This window comes from Carlito syrichta, unplaced genomic scaffold (genome assembly GCF_000164805.1).
Source record: "Carlito syrichta isolate Samal-C Ts95f unplaced genomic scaffold, Tarsius_syrichta-2.0.1 Scaffold305216, whole genome shotgun sequence".
Lineage (NCBI taxonomy): Eukaryota > Metazoa > Chordata > Mammalia > Primates > Tarsiidae > Carlito > Carlito syrichta.
Window position 1 is genome coordinate 108,189 of NW_007249312.1, and position 20,619 is coordinate 128,807.

The following is a 20,619-nucleotide window of genomic DNA, read 5'->3' on the forward strand; positions in this document are numbered from 1 at the left end:
AGCTACTTGGGAGGCTGAGTTGGGAGGATCACCTGAGGCCAGAGGTTCGAGATCAGCCTGGGCAACATAGCAAGACCCCAATTCTTTAAAAAAAAATTTCAAAATTAGCCAAGCATGGTGGTGCATGCCTATAGTCCCAGCTAATTGGGAATCTGAGGTGGGAGGATCGCTTCAGCCAGCTATGATTGCACCAAGGCACTCCAGCCAGGGCCACAGAGCAAGACCCTGTCTCAAAAACAACAAAACAAAAATTTTTTTCCCAAAAAAAGAAACATAAAGAAATTGGTATCACATTAGTTGTTGACTTGGGTTTATCTAACATTCTCTACTCAAAACCTAACTTTACTCTTACATTTTTATTGTCTTTTGATTTTTAAACTACATATTTTCTGTTTCGTCATATATAGGTTGAGATAATTGGTTGTGACAAAAACCTTGTGTGGCCCTTACAAAATCATAATTGCTATAATAATAAATTGTAAAAAGTCAGGATGCCTTCTATGGCAATATTGACTGTCACTGAAACAGATTTTTTAGAAGTGAATTTCTTCTAAAGAATCTAATTGTCTATATTTTTTGTGAATATGAATTCTATTCAAGCAGGACTCAAGGGTATAACCTGTTTTTTTTTTTTTTAATCAAAAATAGAAACTATCATTCTATTCTCTCATCTGAAAAATTGTCACGGAGATAGCAATTTTTTGAAGCTTTGACGTGAAATGTTTGAAGAGTAAACTGTGGTGCCTAGGAAGGAACATTAATGTGATAAATTGCAAGGAAACACAGAGATAGAACATTTAATTAAGTCAAGAAATCGTTACTGTTGGAAGGAAGATGAGGTGATTGGGATCAGTACAAGAGGGACTTCGGGACAACTGGCGAGGTCCTATTTCTTGACCTGGATGATCATACAAGAGTGTTCAGCTTGTAAAGTGAACTATACATTTTTGTTGGGTTTTATTTGACTATAAAAAGAAAGAAAGAAATCCTTAAATTCTCACTGGTTAAAAAAAAAAAAAAGTGTCCCCATATATAATTCAGGGGAAAGATACCAAAGGCTAAGACTCCGTAGCAACTTTTCAAGCTAACGTTGATTGAATAGGTTAATCAATTAAATAATTAAATTAATGAATGAATAACATGAATTGAATTAATTGAATTGTAACTAACCTTAATTGAAACTATTTATGTGTAGGCTCTTATGAAATCTGCCTACCCTTCTTTTTGTTTTGTTTCTTTGTTTGGTTGTTTGTTTTGCTGTTTGTTTGTTTTTTTGAGTTGGAGTCTCACTCTGTCGCCCAGACTGGAGTGCAGTGGCCGCTCCCGGCCACCGCAGCCTTGATCTGCTGGGCCCCGGCGATCCTTCCGCCTCAGCCTTCCGAGTAGCTGGAATTACAGGCGCGCGCTACCACGCCCGGCTAATTTTTTGATTTATTGTAGAGATGAGGTCTCGCTGCCCAGGCGGGTCTCGAACCCGCGGGCTCGGGCAATCCACTCACCTCAGCCTCCCAAAGGTGCGGGATTACAGGCTGAGCCACCAAGCCCAGCTACCCTTCTTATTTTTATTAATATCAAACTCTATGAATTGTAAAAGGCATTCACTTTCAAGAAACTAGAAATCATAGCATTTGAGCCAGTCAATCTTATAATATCTTTAAAACAAAGAAAGTAATTTTTGATAATGTTTTCTCACATTCAGTTTTGAAATAAAAATTATTTTTTGTTGACAGTCTACGATAAATAATGCTGTCTACCAAGCTGAATTGTCATAGTTTTGACTAGCAGGAATAAAAAGTTAATGAAATTTTAACCACAAAATTTGATTTTTTTAGCACAATAGAAGTTCATGAAATTAAAGTAGCTATCATTTTATAATTAGAAATAATAAGATGTGTAAAACAAAATTGATTTGGAAAATCTTATTAAACCATATAAAATCATCAGAGGTTTTAAAGGTCAAAACTACCATAGTAGCCTTTTATTCTAGAAACATTCACATCATTATCTACCATGAGAATGCACTGTTTAAGTTTAAAAGGAATGAAGGATAGTTGTTACCCTCAAAAACCTGTAGCTTAAAAGAATAAATAAAGTAAATATCTATTAACTAGATTGAAGGCAAAAGAGTAAAATAAAATCATAATGCTAGAATTAAATATAGGTAAATAGTAACATGTTTTCTGAATTGAGTTCTTTCTCAATATGAAAGCAATGGAATAGCAAAGAAGGAAAATGATGTTTGATAAAGTTTCTAACCCAAAATAAAGAGCTATCAACAGACTCGTTATATGTTGGAGTATAAATGAGTATATGTTTCTGGAAGCAATTTTAACATATGTGTTGAATTTATTCTTTTAAATTTATGTTCTTACCCTTTGAACTAATATTTCCATTTCAAGTCACTTATCCTAAGAAAATCATCGGAATTGGGAAATACTTTTTCAAATATTTCCAGAAGTGTTATGCCAGCACATATAGAACATAAAGTACAATTGGCAACTTCTCTCTCGAGAAATTTCCCACTGGAAATGTTTCCCAAGTTGTTATTTGAAACGTTCCCTTATACTGCTATGAATCTGTCATAAGAGATTCCGGTACAGTGATACTTGACGTAGAACGACTCTAAATACCATTTTAAGGAAACTCAAAGGATAAGATTGATGTCTCTTGAATTAAAACACGAGTGAATCATTTGTGGAAAAATAGCCATCTTAATAAGTTACTGTCACAAAATGTGTATGCAGCTAACTAAAGTCACCTGGTCAGCCGCACCTTAATACCTTATCCTCAAAGATTCTGATGTGTTTACTTAGACTTATTCTTCTTTTAAATTCCCCGGTTAGGATAAATGTCACAGCAGCATTTTGAATCATGAAGGAGTAATCGATTCCCAAGAACTATCTGATAACTTAAATGCACTTGGAGATTATAATGTAGCTGCTGTATTCTGAATAAGGTTCTATTTTGAGAGAGAATGTTTCAGAGTCATGTCCATTTCCTCCTTGGCATCCTGCTCCCTATGCCCTGACCTCAATGGGTCTTATCTGAAATGCATTTAGCAGATGCTTAATCACTGTCTGCAGAATGAATGGATGAATAAACTTGCGTGGGTGTTTGTGAATCTTTGAGATTTAGTGCTCATCTGCTTCTCAAGCAAAGAGACAATGTTTCTCAGTTAAAGTGTCTTTCACCTGCCAAAGAGAGATTAATCTTGTAGAAATTCTTATCTGGAAATGTTTTATCTTGTTCTTTTTTGGAGGAAAACCTTTCTAAAAAAACTAATTGAATTTAAATAGAACTTTGTAACCAAGAGGTAAAAAACATTGTGCATTGAAAATGTTCACATAGGTTCTTTTGCATTTTCAGAGATGAGTGGATATTATGAATGTCCTTAAATATCCAGTTCTCTCCTGCTTTGGGGTGTAAGGAAAACTGCTTTTTCTCATTTCTTGGGGTTATTCATGGTCATATAACTAGTTCTGGGAAATGAGATGAGGGGTATGTGTGTCAAGAGCAGTAAGTACTGGTGCCCATTCCTCCCTTGCTGTGTAACAGAGATGGCATATGGTGTGGAGGGCCTACCTGGAAAAGAGCCTGCAGCCCACCCTTGCTGGTCATACACAGTCAGCAAGAAACGAGTTCTGTTGCTTTAAGCTATTGACATTTTGGGTTTGTTCGTTGCCACAGTATAATCCAGCCTATGTACTTCAGAATACCTCTGGTCAGTTGTTCTACATAAAATCTTTCTTCAAGACCACACACATTTCACTAACCGTGAAAAAGAACTCAGCTAGTGAGAACAGGACCTTGAGCATCCAATGCAATACTATAAGAAAATGACTGACGGTACTGGGAAACTATGGGGGGGGGGAGGGGGATGGGATTAACAGTAGCAAATATCTGTCGGGGAATGGGAAAATACCTCTTATCAACAGGGTGCCTGAATGAAACGTAATTGTACACCTAACCCTTAACTGTACCCCACAAAACCATAATAAAAAATACTGATTAATAAAAAAAAAGAAAAGAAATACTTTCCTCAACTGCCAGCACCCCCTACCCCGCCAGTTTTCCACTACTGCCAATCGCTTTCTTATAGCATTATAATTGTTCAAGATCACCTTATGAGTGAGAACATATGGAACTCAGGTTCTTTGTTTTTGTAATAGATCACTGAGTATGATAGATGAGGGAAACTGCTAGGGGAGGGAGAGGCATACCTCATCAACAAGGGTACCTGCATGATCAATGTTTGTATACCTAACCCTGAATTATACCCCACATCTTTATAATAAATAAACTAATTTTTTAAAAAATTAAAAAGATAAAAAAAAAAGAACTCAGCTAGACAAGTGTTCATAATACGCTGCTTCTGCTTAATATAAAAACAGAACGATTCGCTGATAGGGAGGGGGACCCTAAGAAAACCTGGAATTTATTTATTAAAATTGGGCATTTATTCTGACATGTCTAAACTTCAGTCACTTTCAAAGCACTTTCCATTTGATGCAATACACCTATCAAGATGCTTTTGCCACTGCTCAGAACGATTTTTAACCTCCTCGCTTTTGATGCCTTTTAGTGCTTCTGATGTTTTTGGTTTTAGCTCTTCCACATCAGCAGAATGTTTCCCTCTGAGGACTTTTTTCATCCAGGGACACCAAAAAAAAAGGTCACTCGGGGCGAGATTGGGTGAACAGGGATAGTGGGGTATGGAGGCCATGCCATTTTCGGTCAAAAACTGCTGAACATTCAGCGCGGTGTGGGCAGGTGCACTCGTAAATCACCCACATGAAACAGGCAAAAGCGCTGAAAGAATCTCCAAAAAAAATCACTGAAGCCTAATGCAGCCTCTCACAACACTGGCCGGTACACAAATGCCGATGGGTTCCTAGAGCACTTACCTAGCAGGGAAACCTGTACTACAAAGGGCCCACCCTCCAAAAAATTATTCTAGGTTTGTGTCGCCCCCTCATAAATGCTTCAAAGACTTGATGCAGTAATCTCTGATAGTCCTTTGTATTTCTGTGGTTTCAATGTCCCCTTTTTTCATTTCTGATTTTATTTATTTGGGTCTTTTCTCTTTTTTTCTTAGTTCTTCTAAGCTAGTGGTTTGTTGATTTTGTCTTTTCAAAAAAAACCCCAGCTTTTTGTTTTGTTGCTCTTTTGCATTTTTTTAGTCTCAATTTTGCTTACTTTTGCTGTGATCTTCATTATTTCTTCTACTAATTTTGAGTTGGTCCTTTTTTTCTAGTCCCTTGAGGTGTGGCATCAGGTTGTTTATTTGATATCATTCTGCATTTTTGTTGTAGATGTTTATTGCTGTAACTGTTCCTCTTAGTACTATTTTTGCCATTTTTCATAAGTTTTTGTATGTTGTGTTTCTTCTTTTTTGTTTCAATCAAATTTTTAATTCTTACTGTCTTCATTGGCTCGTTGGTCATTCATGAGCATGTTGTTCAATTTCCATGATGAAGCTGGGAATTTCAGCACTTGTAACATATGTATTTGTCCTGTTTTGCAAAATTCCTCTTGTTATTGATTTCTAGGTTTATTTCACTGTGGTCAGGAAAGATACTGGATTTGATTTTAATTTTTTAAAATGTGTTGAGATTTGCTTTATGGCCTAATATAGGATCTATCCTAGAGAATGCTCCTTTTGTTGATTAAAAGAATGTGTCTTCTATAGCTATTGAATGAAACGTCCTATAAATGTCTTAGCTCTATTTGGAGTATAATGCAGTCTAGATCGAATGTTTCTTTGTTGATTTTTGTTGTTGTTGTTTAGATGCTTTATCCAATACTGAGAGTGGATTGTTGAAATCATCCACTATTAATATTTTGGAGTCTAACTTTCCCTTCAAATCTAATAATATTTGTTTTATATATCTGAGGGCTCCAATTCAGGTTGCATAAAGTTCCAAAGGTAGTAAGTTATAAAATACAAAAGACAGTACAGCTAGAGTGAACTTTGGAGCACAACAGAACATAATTTAGAATTGATTTCATACATGAAAACACGGAGCATAAACAACTGAAATAGGTTTTGCTTGGGATTTCAGAGCAGCTAGAGCTATTAATAACACATCTATTTTACTACTCTGGGACACTGAAACACACACGTCTTCATGAATTCAATCGACATGTTCTTATTTCCTTAAAAACAAATCACAATGTTGATTGTGCACATTTTTTTCCTTGTTTTCACTGATCTGTAGTCTCCATATTTGTTCTAATGAAAATGTCTTTAATAACCTGAAAATAATATCTCTAAAAATACAATATGATTGATTGACTCACAAAGTGTATTTTTTAAAAGGACTTATGAAATTTTAATTTATTAATATTTAGGAAAATACTGACATATATTAATTCATATGAATTATGTAAATATTTGCATATAAATAAGAATCAGAGAAAGGAAACTTGAAAATATTGGATATTAACACCAATGGAATTCAAAGAATTATACTTGATTTCATATAGTAAATATTCTGTTCTAATGTCCCACTTAGAATTTTGAAATGAGTCAAGATGATCATTAGGAATATCAGTTATTCACAAAAAGAATGATTTTGGCAAAGAAGGTAAAGAGATAAAGCTAAAAATATAATGCCCATATTTTATTCAATTTTCCAAGTTCATTAATTTATTTGGTTTATAATTTGTCAAGAATTTTGAAAAATAATAAAGAAATATAATCAAGTGAAAGAACCTATGGCCTTGCGCCCAAAGAATGTAACATGTTATCATAGGAAAAAACAGTTGATTTTCATTTATAAGAATAAAACAAATGCAGGTTTTCCTAACCTTGCTAAAATCAGATGTTTATTAACACTAAAGAAAATTTAGTGTACCTATTATATATGATGAAAAGATAGAAATAATTTACATATATGTTATTAAGTCAGGGAAATGAGAAGAAAAGAAACAATAGATTTGTCCCTAAATAATCTGAATTGTTAATTTTATGTTTTAATTGCTACATGAAACGGTTATGCATATTTTGAGTCTAAAAACAAAATTTGCCTTTCTTTTCAAGTATTTATTTCAATGAGTACCTTTGAATCCACAGTAACATGAAAAATGTATCTTAAACTCAGCAACTTACAGTATTTTTAATATAATTATTTGCTAAGTAACATTAATGCTATCATAATATTTTCTTCTTGGCATCCACTCAGAGTAATTTGAAATTTTATTACCAGAAGGATGATACTAAATGGAGGTCTTTTGCCTTCAAATCATCTTGAAGTTAGATTTTAAAGTACAGGAAACAAAAGTGATTTGGGTAATAACTTAAGATAACATATGTGGAATGCTAGAATAGCTCTCTCTTTTAATGAGCAAATGAAAAACAAAATATCTCTCAAAGTCTGAAGTTATCATCGTAAGTCTAAGAGAAAATTATTGATGCTTTTCTTTTTGTTCAATGAACTTTTCAACTATTTTCACATATAGTATTTCTGTTAGTTATAACCACATATGTCAAAAGTACAGACAATGTGAGAGAAACTTTAAAGCATAGTAGTGAAAAGCTTGAATATTGGCATTCTAAAGGCCTGTGATAGTCTTCTAGTTTCAGGCTTTTGGATAAAATGAGATAATAATAACACTTACCACTTACGATTTTGGTGAAGATTAATTGAGATAATGTATGTGAAAACTAAAAATACTTGACACAAAGTAACTGTTCGAAAGCATTGGCCATCTTAATGCTTCTGTCATAGTTATTATGTTTATCAATAGGCATAGTTATCATTGAATTTGATTAATGAAATGCTAATATCTCTTTCTTAATGCACTCAAATAAAATAATGTTGACATGTTACTTTAAATGTGACTTAATAGTGCAAAATCAAAGTTTAACTGTGTCAGGCTGAAACCTGCAATTGTTAAAAATGTATTGGCCGGGCACGATAGCTCACGCCTATAATCCCAGACTTTGGGAAGCCAAGGTGAGAGGATTGCCTAAGACCACGGGTTTGAGATCAGCCTGGGCAACTTGGCAACACCTCATCTCTACAATAAATTTTTTTAAAAAATTTATTAACCCACTTTTATGTATGCACTTGTCAAAGAAAAAAGATTCCTATCTGGTATTACTAATCTTAGATCCTTACTCCATTGAAAAAATACATTCAGAAAAATATTATAAAACATTAAGGCTTATCCTTATATCTTAGAGGAATTTTAAAAAGTAAATATAGTTAATCTTCAATTTTAAATATTCTGAATCTTAAGTTTGAATTTTAGGTTGACTATTTTTACCGCTTCATTCATTCTGGTTAGCATGCCCTCAATTTCAGAGCAACCTAGTTAAATATTACAATACCTTCTATGAACTAAATGAATTTGAAAGCCCAAAAGGTTGCTACCCTTCGTAGAAAGAGGTTGCTGAGATGAAGAGATGCCAAGACATTGTATTGGGTCTAAAAATTCATTTCTTTGTCCTGTTAAATGACTTCTCAATTACATCTATTTACATAGAAACTGAAAGTATCAAGGAAAATGCGGATTGAAAAAAGTCACATTTCTGTTCTGCTGGCAGCTAGCATTCTTCTAGCTATACTACTCTTTCAATATTATTTGAAAACTACTCTGTGAAGACTTTAATTTTTAATGTTATATTATGTTTGTAGTTCTGGTAGCACCTGGTTATAGCACCTTACTTCAGAAGTACTTAATAAACCACAATCACATTCCTGTCAATGCTATTAAACACTAAAACCTTTCTTGGCGTTTTTACTAATGTCTATAAGAAAGAAAGTATATTCATTTCCAGATTGGTTCCATAAGTTATTGGTTCCATTGTAAATCAAATTATGTATTTCCTTATATTCCATCAGTGTTTACCTTGGCTCTGCTTAGGTTTTGCAAATGACAGTTTTTGAAGAGAATTCTCAAGCCAGACTTGAACTTGACAAAGTGTGTGTAAATTTGCTTTCAAGTCAAAATAGTTTGTATATGCACATACACACAAACATACCCAACAAGAGAAGTTAATCAGATTACCATGTAGACCATAGATCCTCTATGGGGCAATTTCTAACAGTGTCCTACAAATAATTTCATTCTAACTACTTAGGCAAATTATTAATGATTTAATTCCCTCTACTTCTGACAGCTCAGTCAGTTTCTAATAGCAGCAGCTCGAAGGTGTGCGTCTACGTCTCAAGAAAAGGTCATCTGAAGGTACAAACCTCTGCCTCTTCCACCCAGTTGTTAGGGGAGGATGACTCCTTCAGAAAGATGGGCTTTTGTAAAGGAATGCAAAATTCCTCCGGGTGTGATGTATGTGTTGAGGGAAAGTGACATCTGGAAAGTTAACAGCTTCATGACATTATGAAGTTGAAATGAAAGCCATAGTCATCTCTCTTCTGTGTCTCTTCTGTGTCTCTTGGGGCCAGAAGAAATGACTGACGTTCTTGTTTCTCACTGTCCCTTCTAGACCTTTGCTGTCTCACAACACTACAAAATCCCCTCCCTCTTGAAACCTTCACCATCTCCTTTATATCCCCCTTCCTGTAACCACTCTATTACTATCTATAGACCTAAAGTCCAAGGTCAGAGGTTTTAGGTTAAGTCTTCTTTGTCTTTCTTTTTTTGTTTGTTTTTGTTAGAACCCTGGCGAATTCAAAACATAAGACCATATAGCCTCCCAGTTTCCAGTCTGAAAACGACTTTCAGTCTGTTTTCTGGTTGCTGTAAAGGAATACCTGAGGTCTGGCAACTTATGAAGAAAAGAGGTTTATTGACCTCATGCAGAATTCTGCAGGCTGTACAAGAAGCCTGGCACCAGTATCTCCCTGGCTTCTGGCGAAGGCTTTTATGCTGCATCAAAGCATGGCAGAGAAGGTCAAAGAGCACACAGACATGTATGTGCAAGGAGGTAACAGACCAGAGGAGTATCCTGGCTTCCTAACAGCTCACTCTCTCAGAACTTAGCCGTTCCCTCCAAGAACGAATCCAGTCTTGCAAAAGCGAGAACTCACTCACTACCTTGAGAACGGCACCAAGCCATTCGTGAGACCCAAACCTCTCCCACTAGACCCTAGCTCCCAGCACCACCATGATGAAAAGGGAGTTTCAACATGAGAGTTGATGGGACACCCGTATCCAAGTCACAACAAACAACATTTGTGTATATTCTGTTTTGTCCTCTTGCAAGTCCTGCCACATCTTGGGATCCTCTCATCACTCCTATCTTACCCACTGGAAAACTAATTTTAAAATCTAGTGCTCTAAAATCATCTCTCCTTCATTCATACACTCTTGACTCCTGGTCTTTCACTTCATCGATGCCCTGATTTCACATTCCTTCAGATTTATCTTAGACCTCAGCATCAATATAATGTTAGTGTCAAATAACAAAAAGACAGTAGAGAAAATCATCTTGAAATATGTTTGGTTTTCTTTGGAATAGAAATAAGGGTTATAATGCAGAGTGATGGAATGGTAAGCCACCGGTGCGTTGGGTGAGGGAATAGTAAAGGGAAGATTTTTATCAGCAAAGAAAGATTTGCATAAGCTGCTTAGAGACAGAGTTCCTTGGTTCCAGAGGTTCAAAGCCAGAGTTGTTGTCAGTTCATTCATGAGGCCTTCATTACTGGGCAAATGTTCTTCTGAGAACACCTTATCTGAATTACGGCAGTCCTAAAGAAGGAATAGAGATAAGCCTTATCAAAGCAGAGCATGTGTGAAGGATTTTTAGAAAGTCCTTGGAAACAGTTTGCATCTCAGACATGTCTGCATGAGCTTCCTCTCCTCTGGGCCTTCCTGGCCCTATTTTGTCTGGGTCTGACAAAAGTAAGTCCATCTTGGTATCTGCCATTTGCACATTGGAAATCCCCACTTTCTCAAGTTCCCCTGGGCAGCAGCCAATCTCCAAAACCTGAGAAAGCTTAACAATTTTTTAAACTCTTACTTTAATACCACAAAGTGCAAGTGAAGTCAGTTTGTACATGATCTCTGTGACCAAACAGTAAGATCTGCTTACCATTTTGTCAAAGACATCAACGTAGTGTCTAAACTGTATTATTTATAACAACATCACCACCACCAATAATAATAACATTTCAAAGCTGGCTATGTGCTGGGTATTGTACAGTTTAGATGCTTCACTTTAGTTAATCCTCTCGACAATTCCATAAAACAGATATGATTACTACCACATGGCATACATGAGTCAAGTAGGCACAAAGAAGTTGATACCATTTAGTAAATATTAGCTGTAGAAATTAATGTATGTTGGTATGTTACCCCAGAATTTTTAAAATAGATTACGTTTTTTGGGTAGTTTTAGGTTCATGGCAAAATTGTGCAGAAGCTACAGGGATTTCCCACATGCTACCTGTCCCCATGCACACATAAACTCCTCCACGGTCAATGTCCTGCATCAGAGTGGTGTACTTGTACAGGTGATGAAACTGCCCACGTGGGTTCATTGACACATCATCACTCAAGTATCTACAGTTTACTTTAAGGTTCACCCTTGGTGTACAGTCTATGGATTTAGGCAAACATATAATGATATCTATCCACCATGATAATATCACACAGAGAGTTTCCCTGGCCTAAAAATTCTCTGTGCTCCCCTATTCACCCCTCTTTCTCTCCAGATACCTGGAAGTCAGTGATCTATTTACTGTCTCCATTGTTTTGCCTTTTCTAGAATATCAGGTAGTCAGAATTATACAGTAATCTTTTCCTACTGGTGTCATTCTTTCTGTAATATGCATTTCAGTTTCCATGTCTTTTCATGAGTTGATAGCTTTTTTTATTTTTTTTGGCACTCAATCGTGTCCATTGTCTGTATGTGCCACGCTTATTCATTCACCTACTGAAGGATATCCCGGTTGAGATATTGTTTTCCAAGTGGCATTTACTCATGTTTTCTCAAGTTAAGTCCTGATAGCAATGATAATTACAGGATACAAAGTCACATTCTAAATGGACTCAGATAAGATTTGAACGAGACACGTTTATATTTTACTAAGAAGTAACAACAAAATGTTATTACTTTAAAATTTATTTTTTAACAACAACAATACTTATACCTTTAATGTTTATCAGCTACTATGCCTGTTCTAGTTTCTAAGGGATATGAATCCATCTCCAAAGGGCAACCAAAGTTACCAGAATTTCAGAATCTCACTAATACAGATGTTGATATGGAAATTGACACACCGGGAAACCTCTTGGAGCCTCTGTTTTCTAATCCGTAATATGGGGATTAAAACTAGTATATTCTGGCCAGGTGTGGTGGTTCACTTCTGTAATCCTAGCAATTTGGGAGGCTGAGGTGGGCAGATTGCTGGAGCCCAGGAGTTCAAGACCAGCCGGGGCAACATAGCCAGACCCCATCTCTACAACAAAGACAAACTTTTCAAAACATTAGCTGAGTGTAGTGGCACATGCCTGTAGTCCCAGCCACTCAGAGTGCTGAGGCAGAAGGTTCGCCTGAACCCAGGAGTTCAAGGCTGCGGTGAGCCACGGTCATGCCACTTCACTCCAGCCTGGACAACAGAGTGAGACCCTGACTCAAAAAAAAAAAAAAAATAGTATAATCCTAATAAAAGTATTGTAAGATTTAAAAGACAAGATGAATGCTTACAAAAAACAACACAACATTGCTAGAATCAGTACGTTGCAGTCAGCCCTAAACCTAATCAAGGGAACATTATCAGTTTTTTTTTAGTTGTGGTGCTCATGGCCACTGCAGCCTCGACCTGCTGGGCTCCGGCGATCCTTCTGCCAAGTTGCCCTGGCTAGTCTCGAACCCATGGGCTCAGGCAATCCTCTAACCTCTGCCTCACAAAGTGCTGAGATTACAGGTGTCAGCCACCACATCCGACTGGGAACAATATCTTAAAGTAGAAATTGGAAAATATGTTTCTCAATTTATTTTGCAATTTACAAATGCAATTTCTTTTAATATTCTGAAAGTGAGTAATGCATGGAATAGAGCTAGTGACCAGAAAGTTATTTCCCCAATGATTGGTATAGTCTATCATTATAGCATTAGCCATTCTAATGACTATAAACTGGTATTTCATCATCATTTTAAATTATATTTCTCTGATGACTGACATTGACCCTATTTCCTAGGATTTGGGCTATTCAAATATCTTCTTTTGTGAAGGGTCTGTTTAAATTTTGTCTACTTTTTTTAAAATGAAGATTTTTTTAAAATGTTTGTTTTATTATTGTTAAGTTATAAAAGATCTACACATGAATTGGATATAAATATTTTGTCATGTATCTGTACTGTGGGTATTGTCTCCCATTATGTGACTTGACTTTTTACTTTTTAATAGTTTTTTTCAGAAATCAAAAGCTTTATTACACTGATAAAGTCCAATTTAATGATTTTTCTTTCACTATAATTTATACTTTTTTCCTATCTAAGAAAATTTTGCTCAATCTAAAGTGGCTAAAATTTTCTCCTATGTTGTATTTAAGATGTTTTATAGTTTTGATTTTATGTCTATAATTCATTTCAAGCTAATTTTTGTGCATCTGTGAAGGGTTGATAGTCATTATTTTTTATATGGATGACCAGATATCTAACAGATTTTTTTTCCTCCAGTGGGTTATCTTGGTACGTTTTTCAAAATATCGACTCAACATATATGTGTGAGTCGATTTCTGGACTCTTTAAAGTATTCCCAAGATTTATGTCTCTTCTTCACCAATACCACACAAAAATTATAATTATTATTATTATTATTTTTTTTTTTTTTTTTTTGAGTTGGAGTCTCACTCTGTCGCCCAGACTGGAGTGCAGTGGCCGCTCCCGGCCACCGCAGCCTCGACCTGCTGGGCTCCGGTGATCCTTCCGCCTCAGCCTTCCAAGTAGCTGGAATTATAGGCACGCGATACCACACCCGGCTGATTTTTTGATTTATTGTAGAGATGAGGTCTTGCTGCCCGGGTGGGTCTCAAACCCGTGGGCTCAGGCAATCCACTCACCTCAGCCTCCCAAAGGTGCAGGATTATAGGCTGAGCCACCGAGCCCGGCTATAATTATTATTATAATAACTTGAGAGTAAGTTTTTGTTGTTAAGAACTGTACATCTTAAACTATATTCTTTGTTCAAATGTTTACCTTTCTACATAAATTTTAGAACCAGCTTGCCAGTTTCTAAAAACAATCCCAATTCAATTTTTGACTGAGACTGTTGAATTTGTGGATAAACTTGGGAATAATTGATATTTTAATATGCTGTGTCTTTTTTTTTTATTTTGAGTTGGAATCTCACTGTCACCCAGACTGGAGTGCAGTGGCCACTCGACCAGCTGGGCTCCGGCGATCCTTCCACCTCAGCCTTCCAGGTAGCTGGAACTACAGACATGCACTACCATGCCCGGCTAATTTTTTATTTTATTGTAGAGATGAGGTTTTACCAAGTTGTCTAGGTGGGTCTCAAACCCGCGGGCTCAGGCAATCCACTCACCTCAGCCTCCCAAAGTGCTGGGATTACAGGCTGAACCACCGAGCCCGGCTTATACTGAGTTTTTAGAGACCATTTATTTAGGCCTTCTTTAAGTTTCTCTGAGTCATGTTCTATAATTTTCAGAGCAGATGGCTTGCATATCTTTTGTAAAATTAATTCCCAATTACTTGATGTTTTTAGATATGGCTTTTAAACATTGCATTTACCAATTGTTAGCTGCTAGTGTATAAAACTGCAGTAACTTTAATAACATTGTATCTTGTAACTTGGCCAAAATTCACTTATTCTAATAGTGATTTTTAGATTCTTGTAGATTACTATTAGATGTGCCACCTGCAAAGAGAGACAGCGTTACCTCTTTCTTTCTGATCCTTATTAATTTTTTCTTGTCTTTTTTACCATGTTCACAACAACGTTGAATAGAAGTAGTAAAAGTAAACATCTTTTGCCTGTTCCCAGTCTTTTAAGAGTAGTATTGAGACTTTCACAAGAAAGCATGCTTATACGTGTAGATTTTTTATAAATGCCTCTTATCAGTTGGAGGAGATTTCCTTGTATTCCTACTTTTCTAAGAGTTTTTTCTTTAAAATCATGAATAGATGCTGACTTCTGTCAAATGTTGCTTTCTAATTCTATTGAAATTATTTCATAGTGTTTTCTCTTTTACTCTGTCAATATGTGAAATTACATTGATTTATTTCTTAATGTTAATGTAGCTTTGCATTCCTGAGATAAATCTTATCTAACTAAATAGGTCATGATGTGTTACCCTTTATAAATATTGCAGGATTCAGATACTAGCATTCTGGTAAAGATTTGAACATGTAGGTGTTAGGTACGGAGGATCTGGAGGGGGCACAGCACTGGTAACCAGAGATCCAAGTAACACAAAGATTCGCAACACAAAGAGGAGAAGAAAAGCTTTATTTAAAAGAGATCACTTTCCATATGTGGCCATCAGGGGTGCGATCTGATGCCCACAGAAGTTAGATTTTAAAATGTAGTTTATTTAAAATAAATTAGAGAGAGAAAGAGAAGGGAGAGAGAAGATTCATCTCCCCAGGGTGGGAGAGAGGGCCAAAGCCAGGAAACACGGCCACAGCCATAGCTCAATGAGCACATGGTCACCCCAGAGTCTAGCAAAGCAATGGCCCATGGATACTTGTGGTTGAGTCATTTTAGCCATTCCCCTTGATGGGGGAAGATCACTAAGGTGATTGAGTGGTGGTCTGCTCCACTCCATCACGAAGGGGCAGGCAAGTGCAGGCGCTGACATCAGGTGATGGACAGCAGGCCGATGGGTGGATTACTCACCTGATTGCTGCATGGTGTGGTCTGTTTGAGTTGTGTAGGTCACAAAGGGCTGATTAGGTTAACTGGAGGAGGTGCCCAGAGGGGTTTTTCCTGCAAGAGATTTGTTAGACATTTGCAATCCACAAGCTCCTTGACCAAAGGTGGTCATATTATCACTTTTATGGCATTGGTGGTCATATTATCACTTTTATTACGCCTTGACAAGGAACCTAAAAAGTTTACTAGGGATTACTATACTAAACCGTGAATTGAAAGGTTGAATTGTCCTAGTCTTGCATCTGGGGGAGATTTGGGGGAGAGAGGCTTGGCCTGCAGTAGAATGTCTGGATGCTTGTTAATGGTTATGCTGAGGCCAAAAGACTAAACTAAGAATAAGCTAAGTTTCTTTTAGATTTCTGTGTGTACCACCTTTCACTAGTTCATGGAGATACTGGGTTTTTTAAATGTCTTTCTCTGGTTGTTGGTCACTGAACAATTTTGAAATCATAAAAGTAGCTGAGACTGTTCATTTCTATTTACTGAACACATTTGTATTACATTTATATTGTTTCTTTTTAAAATATTTGGTAGAATTTACTAATAAAACCATATGGAATTAGAGTGTTTCATGTGTGTAACTATTCAATGATTAATTCAGTTTCTTTTATTGACATAAATTTCTGCAGGTTATCTTTTCTTTTTTTTTTTTTTTTTAGTGAACTTTGATAATTTATGTCTTTGAGGAATTTGCCCATTTTATCTAAGTTGCCTAATTTGTTGACATTAGTATTCCTAATACACTCTATCTATCCTTTTCATATCTGTATAATTTGTATAGAAAGCCCATCTTTCATTTCTGATATTTGATTTGGTTTTATCTTTTATTAACTGTTTTATCAGTCTGATAAAGAATTTTATTACTTTTGTTGATCTTTTCAAATAACCGCCTTTTGTCTTGGTTAATTTTTTTTTAAATTGTGTCTGTTTTTATGTCATTGAGTTCTGCTTTTGTTTTATTATTTTATTCCTTCTACTTACTGGGATTTGTTTTATTTTATTTTATTTTATTTTACTTTTTTGAGTTGGAGTCTCACTCTGTTGTCCAGACTGGAGTGCAGTGGCCATTCCCTGCCACTGCAGCCTCGACCTGCTGGGCTCCGGCGATCCTTCCTCCTCAGCCTTCCAAGTAGCTGGAACTACAGGCGCGCGCTACCATGCCCAGCTAATTTTTGATTTATTGTGGAGATGAGGTCTCGCCAAGTTGCCCAGGCAGGTCTTGAACCTGTGGGCTCAGGCAATCCACTCACCTCAGCCTTCCAAAGGCACAGGATTACAGGCTGAGCCACTGAGCCCGGCTCTTACTGGGATTTAGTTTGCTCTTCTTTTTCTAATTTCTTAAGATAGAACCTTACATCACTGATTTCTAATATAAGAGCTTCTAATATAAGCTCTAAATGTTCCTTTAAGAATGGTTTAGTTGTCTCCAAACATTTTTACATATAGTATTTTTATCATCCCTGGGTTCAAAATATATTAAATATATTAAATTCCTTATTTGACCCATGGATTACTTAGATGCAAGTTGTGCAATTTCCAAAAGCTTACAATTTTACAAATATCTTATGTGTATTCTGCAGTTGTGGGGTGTTCTAGAAATATAAATTAGACCAAAACGAAAAATAATGTTGTTTAGATCCTCCATATCCTTAAATTGTTTTTTTCTTTTTTGGTTTCATTGTTTCATCATTAGCTGAGAGAAGGGTTTTTTAAATTTCTGCTATGTTTGAAGACTGTCTATTTCTCTTTTTCATTCTGCGTGCCCCTGAGCACACTGAATCCACAAGTAAGGTTGTAAACTGATGTAAAAACACGTAAAACCCCTGAAAAATGCATGGCTCACAGGAGGCACTCCACAAACATTAGCTAGTTTCCAGCAAACACTTCATTTACTCAGTAAGCTAACCCAGTCTCTCTTTCATCTCTACACAGATAATAAAGTCATTCTTTAGAAGATTATTAATGATTTTCTAACAACCAAGTCCAGTATTCCTTTTCACACTTTATTCTAGTACATTTCTTCTGCATTTGGCACAGCTAATTACTATTCCTTTCTTAAACACTTCATCCCTCGATGTCTGCAACGTATTCTCTTTGTGATTTGGTTATCTTTGCCCAATCCATTTGTGCCCTATCTTCTTCACAATTGGAGGTCCTTCCACAGGATCCATTGTGAAAACTCTCCTTCCTTCTAATTTCCCCCCTTAGTTATTTTATCCACTACCACTTTCTCAGCCACCACCTCCATGCATTTGGTACTCATATCTTCTTCATGCCTGAATGTCAGAACCATTTTGTCAACTGCCTGATGAATATTTCCTCCAGGTCAAATCCTAGCACCCCAAATTAAATGTCTGTGTATAAACTCATTGCTTTGGCACCCCACTCTAAAACTATTAATTGGCTTGAGTTATATATCTATGTCATTCACTATAATAAATTCCTTAGACACTCAAGCTGCAAACATTATCATTTGCGCAAGGCAGTAACATGTAGTGGTCAGTGTTAGGGTCTGGATAGGGTGAGGGTGGATGGATGGAGAGCCAAGGGGAGGATAGAGGGAGTGAGGGGTACAGTACTGCCAGAGGCGACAAGCCAGAGGTACGCACTGGCAACCCAGAGACCTGAGCAATGCAAAGAATTGCAACACACAAAGAGGTGAAAGAAGATAAGATTTATTTAAGCAAAGTTCACCCCTTACAGACGGGGAGAAGGCCTACACTCTAGGTGAGTGTGGTGGCATAGCCCCCCAAAGCCCTGGCTTAAATCCTTTTCCTTGGAGATGTTGCAATCAGGTGGACGTAACTGCCGTGACTTCCTTATTGACCACCTGTGGATGTCCTGAAGAACCTGTGACACAGAGACCCACTAATGTCTGTCCATGTTGTCATAGCCCCTGGAGAAGGGCGTGACAAGGATTCTAATGCTCCTGCACTTTCCCGAACGACATTCCTTAGAGCTAATGGAAGGCGTGCTTCCCCTTATCTCCTAGGCATTCCCATTGGGTAACTTCGGGGATCCTTGTCCTCCCTGTAGATAGGGCCCAATTTACTGGAAGATCGAATCCCCCCACCTGCTCCCCCTCTGAGCGGACATAACTTTTGTAATTTCAAGTTTCGTGACTTTTACTATCCTTGCCCAATGCATGATGTCTTAGACCTTGTAAATTCCCTTTACTCTAGGCAAGCTTGATTGCCCCTATGAGATACCTCTGATACCTGGCACCAGGAAGTCTGTTTCTGAAAGACAAAGTCGGTAAAGTTAATTTTACCTAAAGTGTGCATTTCTCCAAAAGCATAGCTCATCATTGTATTAAGGTTTAGGAAGATTTTTAAAAAATGCATTTCCCACTCTAGGTCTGTCCTTTCAGTCTGAATTCAGAACCTGCTCTCTGTGGCTCACTACCCCACTCAGTATGGTTGGGATGGTAACAGTGTCTAAATTCTAGTATTGTTAAGAGGGTTCACTGAAACAGTGCTTATAATTCAATTAGTACACATACAGTTTCGTCATCCTTATTACATCTAAATTTGCCCATGTTTCCCACCTCCACTCAGCACCATAGCCTGGAAATTTGAGCCCTTTGTGTTTTTAACACATTATTAATGTCACTACTGTTACTTTAATATTTTAGTATTTTAATATATTGTTTCTAGAACCAATCTAAGTCTCTTTTCCTTCAATTTTGTCAAATTAACCTCCAAAATTAAAAAACAATTTGAAAAATATTGTGGTTGCATCAAGAAAATGATACTATGCTTAAGTTCATACTAACAAGCCTTTGGCCGTGTGAGTATGAGACAAATATAAGATATAAAAAGTGTGTAATAAAAGGATTGAAGGCACTGATTTAAGGATAGCTCATGCTGTTTTGATAATGTGATTTTCTCAGCGTAATAATTAAATCTATTCTGGGATGTGATGTGAGACCACCATGGTTTTGTGAGGATTATGAGTTTTGCAGATTAAATAGGAATGACTCAGTAACCTAACTAATGAAATAAATACATATTTTAAACACATTCCCCAACAGAATATAAATACAAATATCTAAATAGGAAAAGATGTCAAGTTTTAACTTGCTCATTTTCCAACTGGAAGAAATTTTTAACCCAGCAGCCATTGTAAAAATTGGGTTTGTCAAATAAAAAGTAACAATATTTCCTCTGTTTCTTTATGGAAAAATACTTATATGCTCATCTTGATCCCTAAAAGCAGTGGTTCTCAGTCAGGCCACACATTAGAAGTGCTTAGGTAATGTTTTAAAATCCCAATGCTCATGTCATATCCCAGATCAATTACATTAGAACTGGTGGGGCTGAAAAGCAGGTATCAGTATTTTTAAAGGTCACTAGATGATTCCAGGGACAACCAACACATTGACAACAGCTGTTTTTTTAATGTTTGATGAGTCTTCATCTACCCCTGTGGGTGGTTACTGATCTGCAATTTGGAAAAACATCCTTAAAGAATCACAAAAAGAAGTGGTCATCATAAGTATCAGAAAATAGCAGCTGCTCACGTGGTTAATAATGAAAAGAGCTAGCACTCCTTTTGAGTGGTAATTCTCAAGACTGAAGAAGTAGTTTGGGTACTTCTAGAAATAGCAAACTGACTTCAAATGGATTTTTGTGAGTAGGGAAAGAAAATGGGTTTGACACCTACTGATTAAATTTCAGTTGTGTTATTTTAACTGGATATGTGACAACATGGAAGCCTCTAGATCACTCAACTTTAGTTCCCTCATCTGTAAAAGGGCATAATACTTTTATTGTGCAGACATTACAAAATCATATAAATAAGTTATATA